The sequence below is a fragment of the Acomys minous genome, assembly GCF_964271855.1.
Source record: "Acomys minous genome assembly, chromosome: 1".
Classification (NCBI taxonomy): domain Eukaryota; kingdom Metazoa; phylum Chordata; class Mammalia; order Rodentia; family Muridae; genus Acomys; species Acomys minous.
Genome location: NC_140483.1, coordinates 107,281,458 through 107,293,817, shown reverse-complemented (window position 1 = coordinate 107,293,817; position 12,360 = coordinate 107,281,458). Strand labels below are relative to the sequence as shown.

The following is a 12,360-nucleotide window of genomic DNA, read 5'->3' as shown; positions in this document are numbered from 1 at the left end:
TTGAAATCCGGGATGGTGATACTTCTAGAAGTTCTCTTACTGGACAAAATTGTTTTAGCTGTCCTGAGTCTTTATTTGAGAATTGCTCTTTGCAGGTCTGTAAAGAATTGTGTTGGAATATTGATGGTAATTGCGTTGAATTTGTATATTGCTTTTGATAAGATGCCCATATTTACTATGTTATTCCTACCAATCCATGATCATGGGAGATCTCATCTTCAAATATCTTCTTTAACTTCTTTCTTCAAAGACTTGAATTTCTTGTCATAAATGCCTGTCACTTGCTTGGTTAGAGTTGGACCAAGATATTTTATATTATTTGTAGCCATTGTGAAGAATGTTGTTTCACTAGTTTCTTTTGCATGCCATTTATCAGTTGTATAAAGGAGGACTACAGACTTCTTTTTAGTTAATTTTGTATCCAGAAACTTTGCTGAAGGTGTTTATCAGCTATAGGAATTCTCTGGTAGAATTTTGGGGATCACTTATATATACTATCATTTCATCTGTGAATAGTGATACTTTGACTTCTTTCTTTCCAATTTGTAGCCCCTTGACTTCCTTAGCTGTCTTATTTCTCTAGCTAGAACTTCAAGTACTATATTGAATAGTGGGCAGCCTTCTCCCTGGTTTTAGTGGGATTGTGTTAAGTTTCTCTACATTTAATTTGATGATGGTTATTGGCTTGCCATATATTGCTTTTATTGTGTTTAGGTATCTGCCTTGTATCCTAGATCTCTCTAAGACTTTTAACATGAACGGATATTGGATTTTGTCAAAGGCTTTTTTGGCATCTAATGAGATGATCATGTGGGGTTTTTTTCTTTCAGTTTGTTTATAAGGTGTATTACATTGATAGATTTTCATATGTTGAATTATTGATGCATCCTTGGGATGAAGCCTACTTGATCATGGTGGATAATGTTTTTGATGTATTCTTGGATTTGGTTTGCAAGTATTTTATTGGATATTTTTGGGCCAATGTTTATGTTCTGAAACTCTCTTTGTTGGGTCTTTGTGTGGTTCAGGTATTGGGTGACTGTGGCCTTATAGAATCAGTTTGGCAATCTTTCATCTGTTTCTATTTTGTTGAAAAGTTTGAGAAGCTTTGGTATTAACTCTCCCTTGAAAGTCTGGTAAAATTCTGTGCTAAAACCATCTGGCCCTGGGCTTTTCTCTTTTTTCTTTTTTGATTATTTTAATGACTATTTATTTTTCCTTAGGCATTATAGGTGTATTTGAATCATTTACCTGATCTTGATTTAAAGGTGGTGAGTGGTATCTATCAAGAAAATTATCCATTCTATTTAGAATTTCAAATTTTGAGGAGTATCTGTTTTTGAAGTAAGACTTAATGATTTTTTGGAATTTGTCAGTATCTGCATTATATTCTCCTTTTCATTTCTGATTTTGTTAATTTTGACACTGTCCCTCAGCCTTTTGGTTAGTTTGGCTAAGGATTTAATTATGTTGTTGATTTTCTCAAAAAAAAAACATCTTGGTTTTATTGATTCTTTGTATTGTTCTCTTTCTTTTTAATTTACTTCTGTCAGTCTTGAGTTTGATTATTTACTACCATCTACTCTTTTGGGAGTGTGTTTGTTTCTTTTTGTTCTAGAGCTTTCAGGTGTGGTGTGAAGTTTAGTATGGGATTTCTCCAATTTATTTATGAAGTTACTTAGTGTTATGAACTTTTCTTTTAGCACTGCTTTCATTGTGTCCCATAAGTTTGTGTATGTTGTAACTTCATTTTCATTGAATTTTAGGAAGTCTTTAATTTCTTTATTTCTTCCCTGACCTAGTGGTCATAAAGTACAGAGTTGCTCTGTTTCCATGAGATTGTAGGCTTTCTGTTGTTGTTGAAATCAAGTTTTAATCCATCATGGGTTGATAAAATACAAGTTTGTTTGTTTTGTTTTGTTTTAATTTTATTGTATCTGCTGAGGCTTGTGATTGACTATGTATTCTATTTTGGAGAAGTTTCTGTGAGGTTCTGAAAAAAAAACATATTCATTTGTGTTTGGATAGAATGTTCTGTAGGTTTCTTTTCGGTCTATTTGATTCATAATGTTTGTTAATTTCATTATTTCTCTGTTTAGTTTCCATTTCAGTGATCTGTCCATTGGTGAGAGAGTGGTGTTGCCGTCTTCTACTATTAATGTGTGTGCTTCAATGTGTGATTTAAGCATTAGTAATGCTTCTTTTATGAATGCGGGTACCCTTGCATTTGGGTCATAGATATTCAGAATTGAGACATCTTTATGGATTTTTTCCTTTGATGAGTATTAAGTGTCCTTCCCCATCTCTTTTGAGTAACTTTGGTTGACAGTCTATTTTATTAGATACTAGAATGGCTACTCCAGCTGGTTTCTTGGGTCCATTTGCTTGGAAAACCTTTTTCCAGCCATTTACTCTGAGGTAATGCTTATCTTTGCTGCTGAGATGAGTTTCTCATATGCAGCAGATTGAAGGGTCCTCTTTATCTATCCATTTTCCTGGCTTGTGTCTTTTTATTAGGGAATTGAGTCCATTGATGTTGAGAGACATAAATAACTAATGAATGTTAATTCCTGTTATTTTGATGTTGGTAGTGTGTGTGTGTGTGTGTGTGTGTGTGTGTGTGTGTGTGTGTGTATGTGTGTGTGTGTGTTTCTCTTTTTTTTTTTTTTTTTTTTTTTTTTTTTGCTGGTATGGAATTTTCATTTCCTCTGTTTTCTTGGATGTAGTTAATCTCCTTGGGTTAGAGTTGTTTCTAGTACTTTCTGTAGGTCTGGATTTGTAGATAAGTATTACTTAAATTTGGTTTTGTCTCAGAATATTTTGTTTTCTCTATCTATGGTGATGGAGAGTTTGGTTGGGTATAGTAGTCTAGGTGGGCATTTGTGGTCTCTTGAGGTCACAAGACATCTTTTTAAGCCCTTCTATCTTTTAGAGTCTCTGTTGAGAAGTAGGGTGTAATTTTGATAGTTCTGCCTTTTTACATTATTTTGCTCCCCCCTCCTCCACCTACACCTTCAATATTCTTTCTTTGTTCTGTAGGTTTACTGTTTTGATTATAATGTGCTGGAAGGTTTTCTTAATTGTCATTCTGCATGTTTCTTGTATGTTTATAGGCACCTATTTCTTTAGTTTGGGGAAATTTTCTTCTATGATTTTGTTTAAAGTATTTTCTGATTGGTCCGGGGAGCTGAGAATCTTCACCTTCTATTCCTGTTATTCTTAGGTTAGGTCATTTTATGGTATCCCAGAATTCCCGGATGTTTTGTGTCAGGAATTTTTTAGATTTAACTCTTTCTTTGACTGATGTGATTCTCTCTTTCAATTCTTTTATTCTGTTGATGATACTTAGGTCTATTGTTTCTCATCTCTTCCCTAGGTTTTCCATCTCCAGGATTCCCTCAGTTTGTATTTTTTTTCTTTGTTGCTTATCTTTCCATTTTCAGGTATTGAACAGTTTTACTCATTTCCTTTGTCTGTTTAATTGTATATTCCTGTATTTCTTTAAGGGGTTTCTTTGTTGACTCTTTAAAGGCCTCAGCTTTATAAGGTTGGATTTAAGTTCATCCTCTTTTGCTTTGGCTGTTTTAGAAAAAATATTCAGGGCATGCTGTAGGATAGCTGGGCTCTGGTAGTGCAATATTGTTCTGTGTTTTGTTGCTTGTGTTCTTAAGCTGGCCCTTAGCCATCTGGCCCTACTTGTTGGTGGCTGTGGTAGCTGTGCCTCAGGCAAACCTGAATATTCCTGGGATCCAGAAAGCTCTGCTGGCTCTTCTGGGTGTACCTCAGGTTTATCAGTCAGGTACAACATAGGCAGAGAGGGCTGTATGCTGAATGTTGCTCAGGATGGCAGTGATGAGGGTCGAGGTCCACATGCAGCTCATCTCTGCTGGCTCTGCTGGATATGCCCCAGGTGGACTAGGGAGAGAGGGTGTAGGCAGAGACGTCTCTATGCTGAATGTTACTTGGCCCCACACAGGTCTTTTCAGTATAGCAGGTGATGGGGGCAGGGCCCACATGTTACTTTTGTTTGTTTATTTTAAACCATATAGTATTTTATTTATGTGTTTGTACTTTAGTCTATGGAAGCGTTTGATAGAGTACCTATAGAAAACAAAATCAGAGGCTGCAACAGGGCATCTACCTCCTGAAGCCAAAGTTAATGGTGGTCATGAGCCACCTGGTGGGGTGCTGAGAACCTATCTCAGTCCTCCAAAAAAGAAATAAATGCTTTTAACCACAAAACCATTTCTCTAGAAACTAGTACTCATATTTATTATTAAAGTGATCAATATTACTAGACAGTTTTTCATTCTGGCTGGGTGCCATATGGATACAATTTTATTTAACCCTGAGAGAAATGGTTCTGTCATCATTTACAGGTGAGCAAGCTAAGATCCAGGCCCAAGAGCATATGTGAAGAAGGGGCTTAACAAATGTTTGGGTCGCCCCACATACATAAAAGCCTGATTTCTCGTCTGTCTCATATTCTGTGAGCACAGTCCAGATCCGGTTTTCCTCTGATGACCAGTTCATATCTACCCCATATTAAACAGAAGAAACAAGAGTAAGGAGTGGGTAGTGTATCACCTCTACAGAGTACCCTGCAAGTGACAGGGGAAAATAAAATACCCTCTACCATCCTTTCTGACTTGCTTCACTTGGACAATTGTTCACACTTCTATTCATTTTCCTCCAACAAGCCACAATTCTGCTAGTGATGTTTACTGGCCTCAGCTATCAATTTGTGAAAAGCTACATCATTCATTCAGATATTTTATTTGTTAGTTGATTTGCAGTTTAACACTGGAGATATTATTCTCTATGGACTACTTATAGAATAAAAGCATAATGCCCTTTCAAGGAAATGTGTTAAAGATTAAAATGAAATTAACTTTAACTTTAATAGTTCGCCTGTGTTGTTGATGAGAGTTAGGTTGTCTGCCTACAATCCCAGCACTTGTGAAGGGGAAACAGGAAAAATGCGAGTTTGAGGCTTGCCTTGGCTTTAGCTGAGACACTGTCTCAAAACAGACAAACAACTTCTGCTTTCTATGGCCCAGATTTCTTTACAAGTTAGTAAAAGTAATGTTGCTTAATGTTTTCTTATAGCTTTTTATTGTATATTAAATAATATGCAGATGTATCTGAAAATGAAATTGATCTTTTTGCTATACTAAATGCAAAAATCAAAGATAGGCATTAAAAATGGCAAAGACAAAATTAGGTTTGATGTACATGTTAAGAGAAATGTATTTCCCTAAATCCAGAGAAATGTCTGGTGATACGGTGTACCTAAAATATCAATCACAGTTTAAAATAGGAACAGTGTAGTCTGAGAACCCCAGAGACAGGAGCCCTTGGTACTTTAGGAGCTTTTGTATTTCGTGGATCAGTTTTCCTCTGTATTCCCATTTGAGTCTCAGTTCAGGAAGCAGTCATTTTAGCCATTTGGTCATTTTGCAAGGCACAGGTTAATTTAATTTTAAAAGAATACATTGTGTGTTTGGTTTGAATTATGAGGCTCACATTCATATTTTACTGACCTCGGAGAGTTTATCCAGGTACTTTACAGATTCCAAAGTGACACTTATTGATTTTTTAAAAGCATAATGGAAGAGAATTTAAAGGTTTAAAGATTTCAAAAAGTAAAAATTCAAATTGTCACCTTGTTTTTATGAGGTCATTGTTATAATTAGGTTACCCACAAGATTAAATTAGCACACTAAGAGTGTTTCTCCCTCCTCTGGATAGATTTACCACATTACAGAACCACGGTTTGGGGACGTGATCAAGGACGATGCCACCAACAAGCAGGGCTTGATAACATCTCATTCTAATGTTTTAAAGGTTTTACTTGGGTCTCTCAATCCACGTACAAAATACAACTTAATGTCAGAAATACATTGCTATTTATTTTAAAGCATATTTTGTTATATATATATATATATATATATATATATATATATATATATCACTCAAATACTTGCCTTAATTAATCAACATTGAGAGAAAACCTACAGAGGTTAATAACTTTATCTTCACCAGATAGCTGTGCCTCAGTGGCATACATCCTGTATATAGCTCCCAATCCTATGGTTGTCAAGTACGATTCCAACTTTGCAACACATAACTTTCCAAAGTAAAATATTTCTCCCCTAGTATGTACCTCTGGACTCTGTAGCTGATCTTTGTCCTCCTTAGGGATTCAGATATTTCTTTCAACACCCTTGCTGTAAATGTCTCCTGTCTCTCCCATTTTGTTCTAGTATGCCTGCTAAAAAACGTAGGAGCATTTTCTTGAGAAATAACTGGTTTCTGTATCTTCCTTTATGTTTTGTTTGTTTATGTTTCTAGCTTCAAGTTCTTTACATAGTTGGCCTTTCTTGCCTATTTTTGATGTTTTCTACTTTACCTAAAATACTTCCTTTTTTAAAAGGCCTCCTTCTTAAATTTCAACCTTTTTTCCCTTAAATTTCAACCTGAGACTTAATGTGTTCCCTTCTCCTCAGGGGGAAAAATTTCCTTCCAATAAAACAGCTGTAAAAGTGAGTCATATCTTTTTACTCTGTTCTTTCTCTGATCTAGCGTTCACTCTTGCAGGTCACCATCCCCTCAGATGTGGATTGTCTTGTTTCTAGCACACCTACCTTTGTTTTTGCAGCATGAAGGAAAGCAAAGCATGATCGTGCTTTCCCTCCTTCCTCGTGTAGCCATTTTTAAGTAAACAGGAACAATGAAATGATTTAAATGCTTCAAAATTGAACATTCTTAATAATAATCATTATTCTCATAATTATCCCTGCTCATCTCCATTATTACTGAATGAACTCTTGAACATGGCATCAAAGAGTTGGAAGAAAGATGGGAATCATTTTTATTTAAATATAGAAATTGGTTATTTGCATAGAGATTGAATAAGTTTTGCCCCCACAGAAGGCAATGTGTATGTGCTGGGAACTGAGCCTATGTCCTCTGCAAGAGCAGAAACTGCTCTTAACCACTGAGCCACTTCTCCAGGCCCTGTTTTGTTTTTCCTTAGAGGCAGCTTGATGAAGCCTGAAGTTGTTCCTTCCCAGAAGAGACTCAGCTTGCTACACCAGTAAGCCTTAAAAGTGGAGTGAATCACAGTCCCAGTGTCCTAATAGAACCACTGATCTGTGTCGTTATTTTTAGTTAGTTTGTTTTGTTTTTTAAACAATGCCAAAGTACTCAAGTATCTTCGCTACTGAATGTAGGTGTCATTTGTGGAAAAAGGTGCTGTGAGATTATGTAGATCCATAAAATGGTTGACAAATTTTCAAGACACAAATTTCACACATAATATGAAAGAATAGTGAGGCATTTACAAAGAAGCAGCATTTGTTCACAGATGCAAGTATGAACACAAACCAAGCTCAACTTCCTAAATACATGAATGACTTCACAGACCTCTGATCTCACCACAGTATCCTGGGTTTGGACAATCATTTTAGTTTTCCACTAGTCGGAACAGATATCATGGCTTATTTTCTTGGACAATAATAGCCATTGTCTGTAGGGTCTGCCAAGCTCAAAGGCTGATTTCCATTCTCCTCATCTCCTGTAAGGATGGTGCATTTACGCTGCATGATGACGCAGCTGGAAAGCAGAGCATCACCCATGTCTGCATCTCTATGACACACACTTTCCATAAGAAATTAGGACCCGGCACACTGCTAGTAGCTGTCTATCTGACAATTCAGCAAGCTTTGCGGTATCTTTAGTGCTTTTCCCTGTGATTCTCATGGTTTCCTCAGTTTGTTCTGTTGTGTCTTCGACAAAATGTCCCTTTTTTAAATGAGACCTCCTTATCTAGCTTGGATATGAGGCTAATTCATTAAGTCTTCAAGGCGATGTTTGAAAACAATTTGAAGCATGAGTCTGCCCTTTGCCCTCAGCTGATGTGCACAGTGACTACAACAGGTCTCAGCATGTCAGCTTTCTCAGTAGCTGCTTAGGAAAGAATGAAAGCCTGAATGCTTTTCCCTTTTAGCTTTTCCCGTGGCAGCCTAATGTTACGTGTGTCAAAGAACTTTTGTTCTGGATCCCAATTGTCTGTCTGTTCTCCCATGGCAAACTTTTTACAATGGGGGTAGGTTCCTGTCCAACTATTTGTCCTGACAGCTACAAACAGCTGTGACTCCCACTATGTGCCTGATACTTCACTGAAATAAATGATGATGACATTTGATGTTTTGCTTGGGGTTAGGAATGGCTTGGCCAATCCCATTGATTTCCAATCCTTCTGTGAGTGGCAAATAACTCAGGAACTTTGTAAAAAAGGCAGACTGTGCTAGCATTATTGCCAGTGGGAGGCAAGAAGAGTTAAGTAAGGTTTTCATGAACTTTTCTTTGAAGGAAATTAGCACCAGAGGTCTTAGACATATTTACTGTTGTAAATAAATATCCCCAGTGAGAGAGCCAGTCTGTATTCCATCTAAAACTTAGTAAGAGATAAATTACAAAATACTTACTGATTGGAGCAGGAGGTGCATATGATAGTTAAAATTCAAATGGAATGAGGAAAAAGTAAAATTGGGATGCTCTATACTACTGAGAATGTTTCTTCAAATGTGAAATATCTAAGAAGGTAAGATAGACTGTACTTAACAGCTCATGGCATCTGGTTGGGTCCTCTTCACTTCAGCCTCACTCTTGCCAATCTCTGAGTTCTCAGTGTATTTTCTGATACATACTTAAAACATTTTAAAATTTCAACTGTGATTATATTAGAAATACATTGTAAGTGAAACCATGTTGCAGGAAATACCATCCCTTGTTTTTGTTTTTAAAGGAATAGTTTCCATATATCTGCCCTTTCCCTCCTTCACACACCCCTTTCTTCCTCTTTTTTATGCCTTTTACCTTTTTTGTTTTTCAAGGGAAATTGCATTTGGGTATTTTTGATTCTTTTCTAAAGGGTGATTACCAAAACATTATGCTATTAGGACAGCTTGACATTAAAAGTACCATTCCAGTCTTTAATTTTAAGAAAATGTGGACTGCAATGGATATATTTGTGATATGAAAGTGCTTTATTTCCTTAGCACCCTCAGTGTGGGGGGAAGATACACCATTTAGAAGTCTCTGAAGAAGCTGCTATTATATATAAAAATTAAGATAATGATAGAATACAAGGTAACAGGCAGCAGATAGTATGTTAGACAGAATTTATTAAATGAGCAGGTGGGGAGAAGGAAAAGAGAAAGAGGTACCTGAGAGAGAGAGAGAGAGAGAGAGAGAGAGAGAGAGAGAGAGAGAAAGACAAAGACAGAGACAGAAACAGAGACACAGAGAGAGAGAGACAGGCAGAGACAGAGACAGGGAGACCAAGTAGAGAGAGAGAGAGAGAGAGAGAGAGAGAGAGAGAGAGAGAGAGAGAGAGAGAGAGAGAGAGAGAGTTGCAAGAGAGAGGAAGAATAGAAAGAGAGAGAGAGACAGACAGACAGACAGAGAGAGAGAGAGACAGAGAGAGAGAAAGAGACAGAGAGAGAGTCAAGTACAGTGTCTTTTATATGGCCTTGGGCAGGGCCATGCCCCCATGGCAGGTAAGCAGTGACATCACAGGTAGGCAGACTGAAGAAGAATACTAACATTCCTACTTTTCCTATATTTAAAAAATGAGGAACATTGGATTGTTTTTATATAAGGCAAGTTAAAGTACATAAATGTAGGTAATGGAGAAAGAGATAGAGAAAAAGCAATAGCAACAAAATGTCCAAATTATATAGTGAGAGGGAAGAAAAAGTTCTGTCCTGAAAGTTTAAGTTAGAGGGCAAGCTAGGTCAGCCATGTCCTGCAGCAGATAGGGACCAAGGAGTGCTGGGAGAAGCTGGAGCTGTTTGTTCCAGGCTTGGAGCACACCATTTCAGCCTGCTGTCAATGGATAAGGGATGAAGTAATCATTTTAACTACTTCCTGCTGACAGTATGGCTGCAATAGGGTATTTTAAAAGGCTGAAATGTTGGCCAGGTTCTGGAAGAACAGGCTTACTGTCCAGGGTCTGTGAACATTTGTAGCTGGGAAGGGCAATGCAGGTCTAGCTGGAATGATTTCTGAGGCTGGAATGAGAGGAGAGAGAGAGAGAGAGAGAGAGAGAGAGAGAGAGAGAGAGAGAGAGAGAGAGAGAGAGAGAGAGACAGAGACAGAGACAGAGACAGAGACAGAGACAGAGACAGAGACAGACAGAGACAGAGAAAAAGAGAGACAGAGAGAGAGAGACAGAGAAAGAGACAGAGAGAGAGGAAGAGTAGAAAGAAAAAAGAGAGAGCGAGCCAAGTGGAGGGTCTATCTTTTATATGGCCCTGGGCAGGGCCATGCCCCAGTGGCAGTTAAACAGTGACGTCATAGGTAGGCAGACTGAAACAGACTCCTAACAGCTGAAGCAGACATGTGGAGCTCTGTCCCACACTGGGCTCCTCTGACCCTAAAAAGCAGAGGACCTCCATCTTGTCTTTGCATCTGTTCACTTGGCCATGGGCACATTTGTAATCCTTTCTGCCAAACAATCCTTTCCCTGTATTATTTACTAGAGACATTAATTTTATTCTCTTCATTTATTGGAGGCACCAACTCAGTGGTCGGTGGATGAGGCTTGTAGCCAGATTCCAGTGTGTGAAACAAATGCAGTGTGGCTTCTCTTGCCAACCTAAAGAGCAGAGAAAGCTTCTTGGAGAATTATGCTATTTATGTGGGACTGAAAGAGCATTGTGATGGGAACGCATGAACCACACTAAACTCTGGTCTATCAAGACGAATGAGGCAATGGTACAACCTTAAAGATGAAGGAGAAAACATCACTGATGTTGGAAAGCCCTGGGGAATTTGACATCAGCTCATTGGTGGAGGCTCCGTTGCTGGACAAGTGCTCTGTTGAGACTCTTCTATGGACTGTTGTAGTTTTAAAGATATGTACCTGAATGCCAGAGGGCATCAGATCACATTCAAGATGGTTGCAAGGCATCCTGTGGCTGCTGGGAATTGAACTCAAGACCTCTGGAAAAGGAGCCTGCGCTCCTAACCACTGAGACGTCTCTCCAGCCCAGCTTTAAAGACTGTTAACTTCTAACATAAATCTGTGGACATATGTGAGGTTTTCGAAGTAGGTTGTGTGCCCAATGAGACACTTCTTCTGATCTCTTAAAAAATCCTTTGGATGGGCAGGAAGGCATGAGTCCTTCCCACATCTGCCTGCTTTAACTCTGTGGGAGGATCACAAGAGCAATTTTATGTTGGTATCATCACCTTTAACCATCCTTTACTATGGCATAGACATTCAAAAATTTGGCACAGTTGAAGAAGCTAGGGTGTTAAGAAGCCTCCTTTATTGTATATTGATACTTGATGATCAAGAAAATCCTCAGTCATCACCAAGTCTTAGCAGGAGACTACAGTAATCTAAACAGATTGGGGAAAACTATTGCTTTCTAGCTGGAAGCAATAAAATCCCTCTGGTGAGCAGCAAGAAGGTCTGAAGTCACACTTCATGTTCCGGTGTTCAGGAACCTGACATGCAGGCTTCACCCAATGATAATGTGTTTATCATCAAAAGCAATTTGCCATCTTGTCCTCCTTCTCCTGGCAACTGAGTGAAAGGGAAGATAATTAGGTGTGAATGAGCCACAGGGCAAGGTCTACAGCGTTCTAGGGCTAGTTGTTCAGCTAATGAGGGATTAAGTATTCAACTTGGGGACTCAACTTAATTCCCCCAGTTTTTAGACAACTTGCATGAATTTGATTTCCCCAAATAGCTTATACTCTAAGAGCATAGGAGTATCTTATCTTTTTGACTGCTTTATACACTGAAAAATCCCACAAGTTTAGAAGCACTAGGAGACTCTGTAGTATATTGGTGTGTGTGTGTATGTGTGTACTCATGGAAACCATGAACCATGAGTTGGGAAGAAATTGATTGATTGATCAATCAGATTGATCTGGAATGTTTACATTTTCAGAAATGCTATCCTATTGCTCCTAAGTAGATTCTTGTTTTTGTATGAGCCTGCTGTTGTTATTTTTCCCAAGTCCTACTACTCAGAACATGCAAAAAAAAAATATCCATCAAAAACCAACACTCAACAAAAGAAAACCCCAAACCAAAGAAAACTTTTTAAATGAAAGTGATTTTAATTTTTTAATGATAAATTGCTTTTAATCATAGCATGGTAGAGAGTGTCAGGCTAAGTACAGGCCCCCTACCCGCCATGAGGATGCTGCTTTGCTTAGCTCCTGGGTTCACTGTTTTCCCTCCACTCCTCCTAGATTCAATTTCTCAACATATCAAATTGACCCGAGGTTGCTTTGTCCTTAAATTGTGCTTTTTAAAAAACCCACTGTAGTCCA

The 12,360-nt window shown here is 38.1% G+C and overlaps 1 protein-coding gene across 8 annotated transcripts in view; it reads left to right on the top strand.

Annotated features, from left to right (window-relative positions):
• The window catches only part of LOC311598129 (uncharacterized protein C8orf34 homolog), a 413,498-nt gene that overhangs the window by 362,589 nt on the left and 38,549 nt on the right, over nt 1-12,360 (top strand). The gene's annotated exons all lie outside the window — the stretch shown is intronic.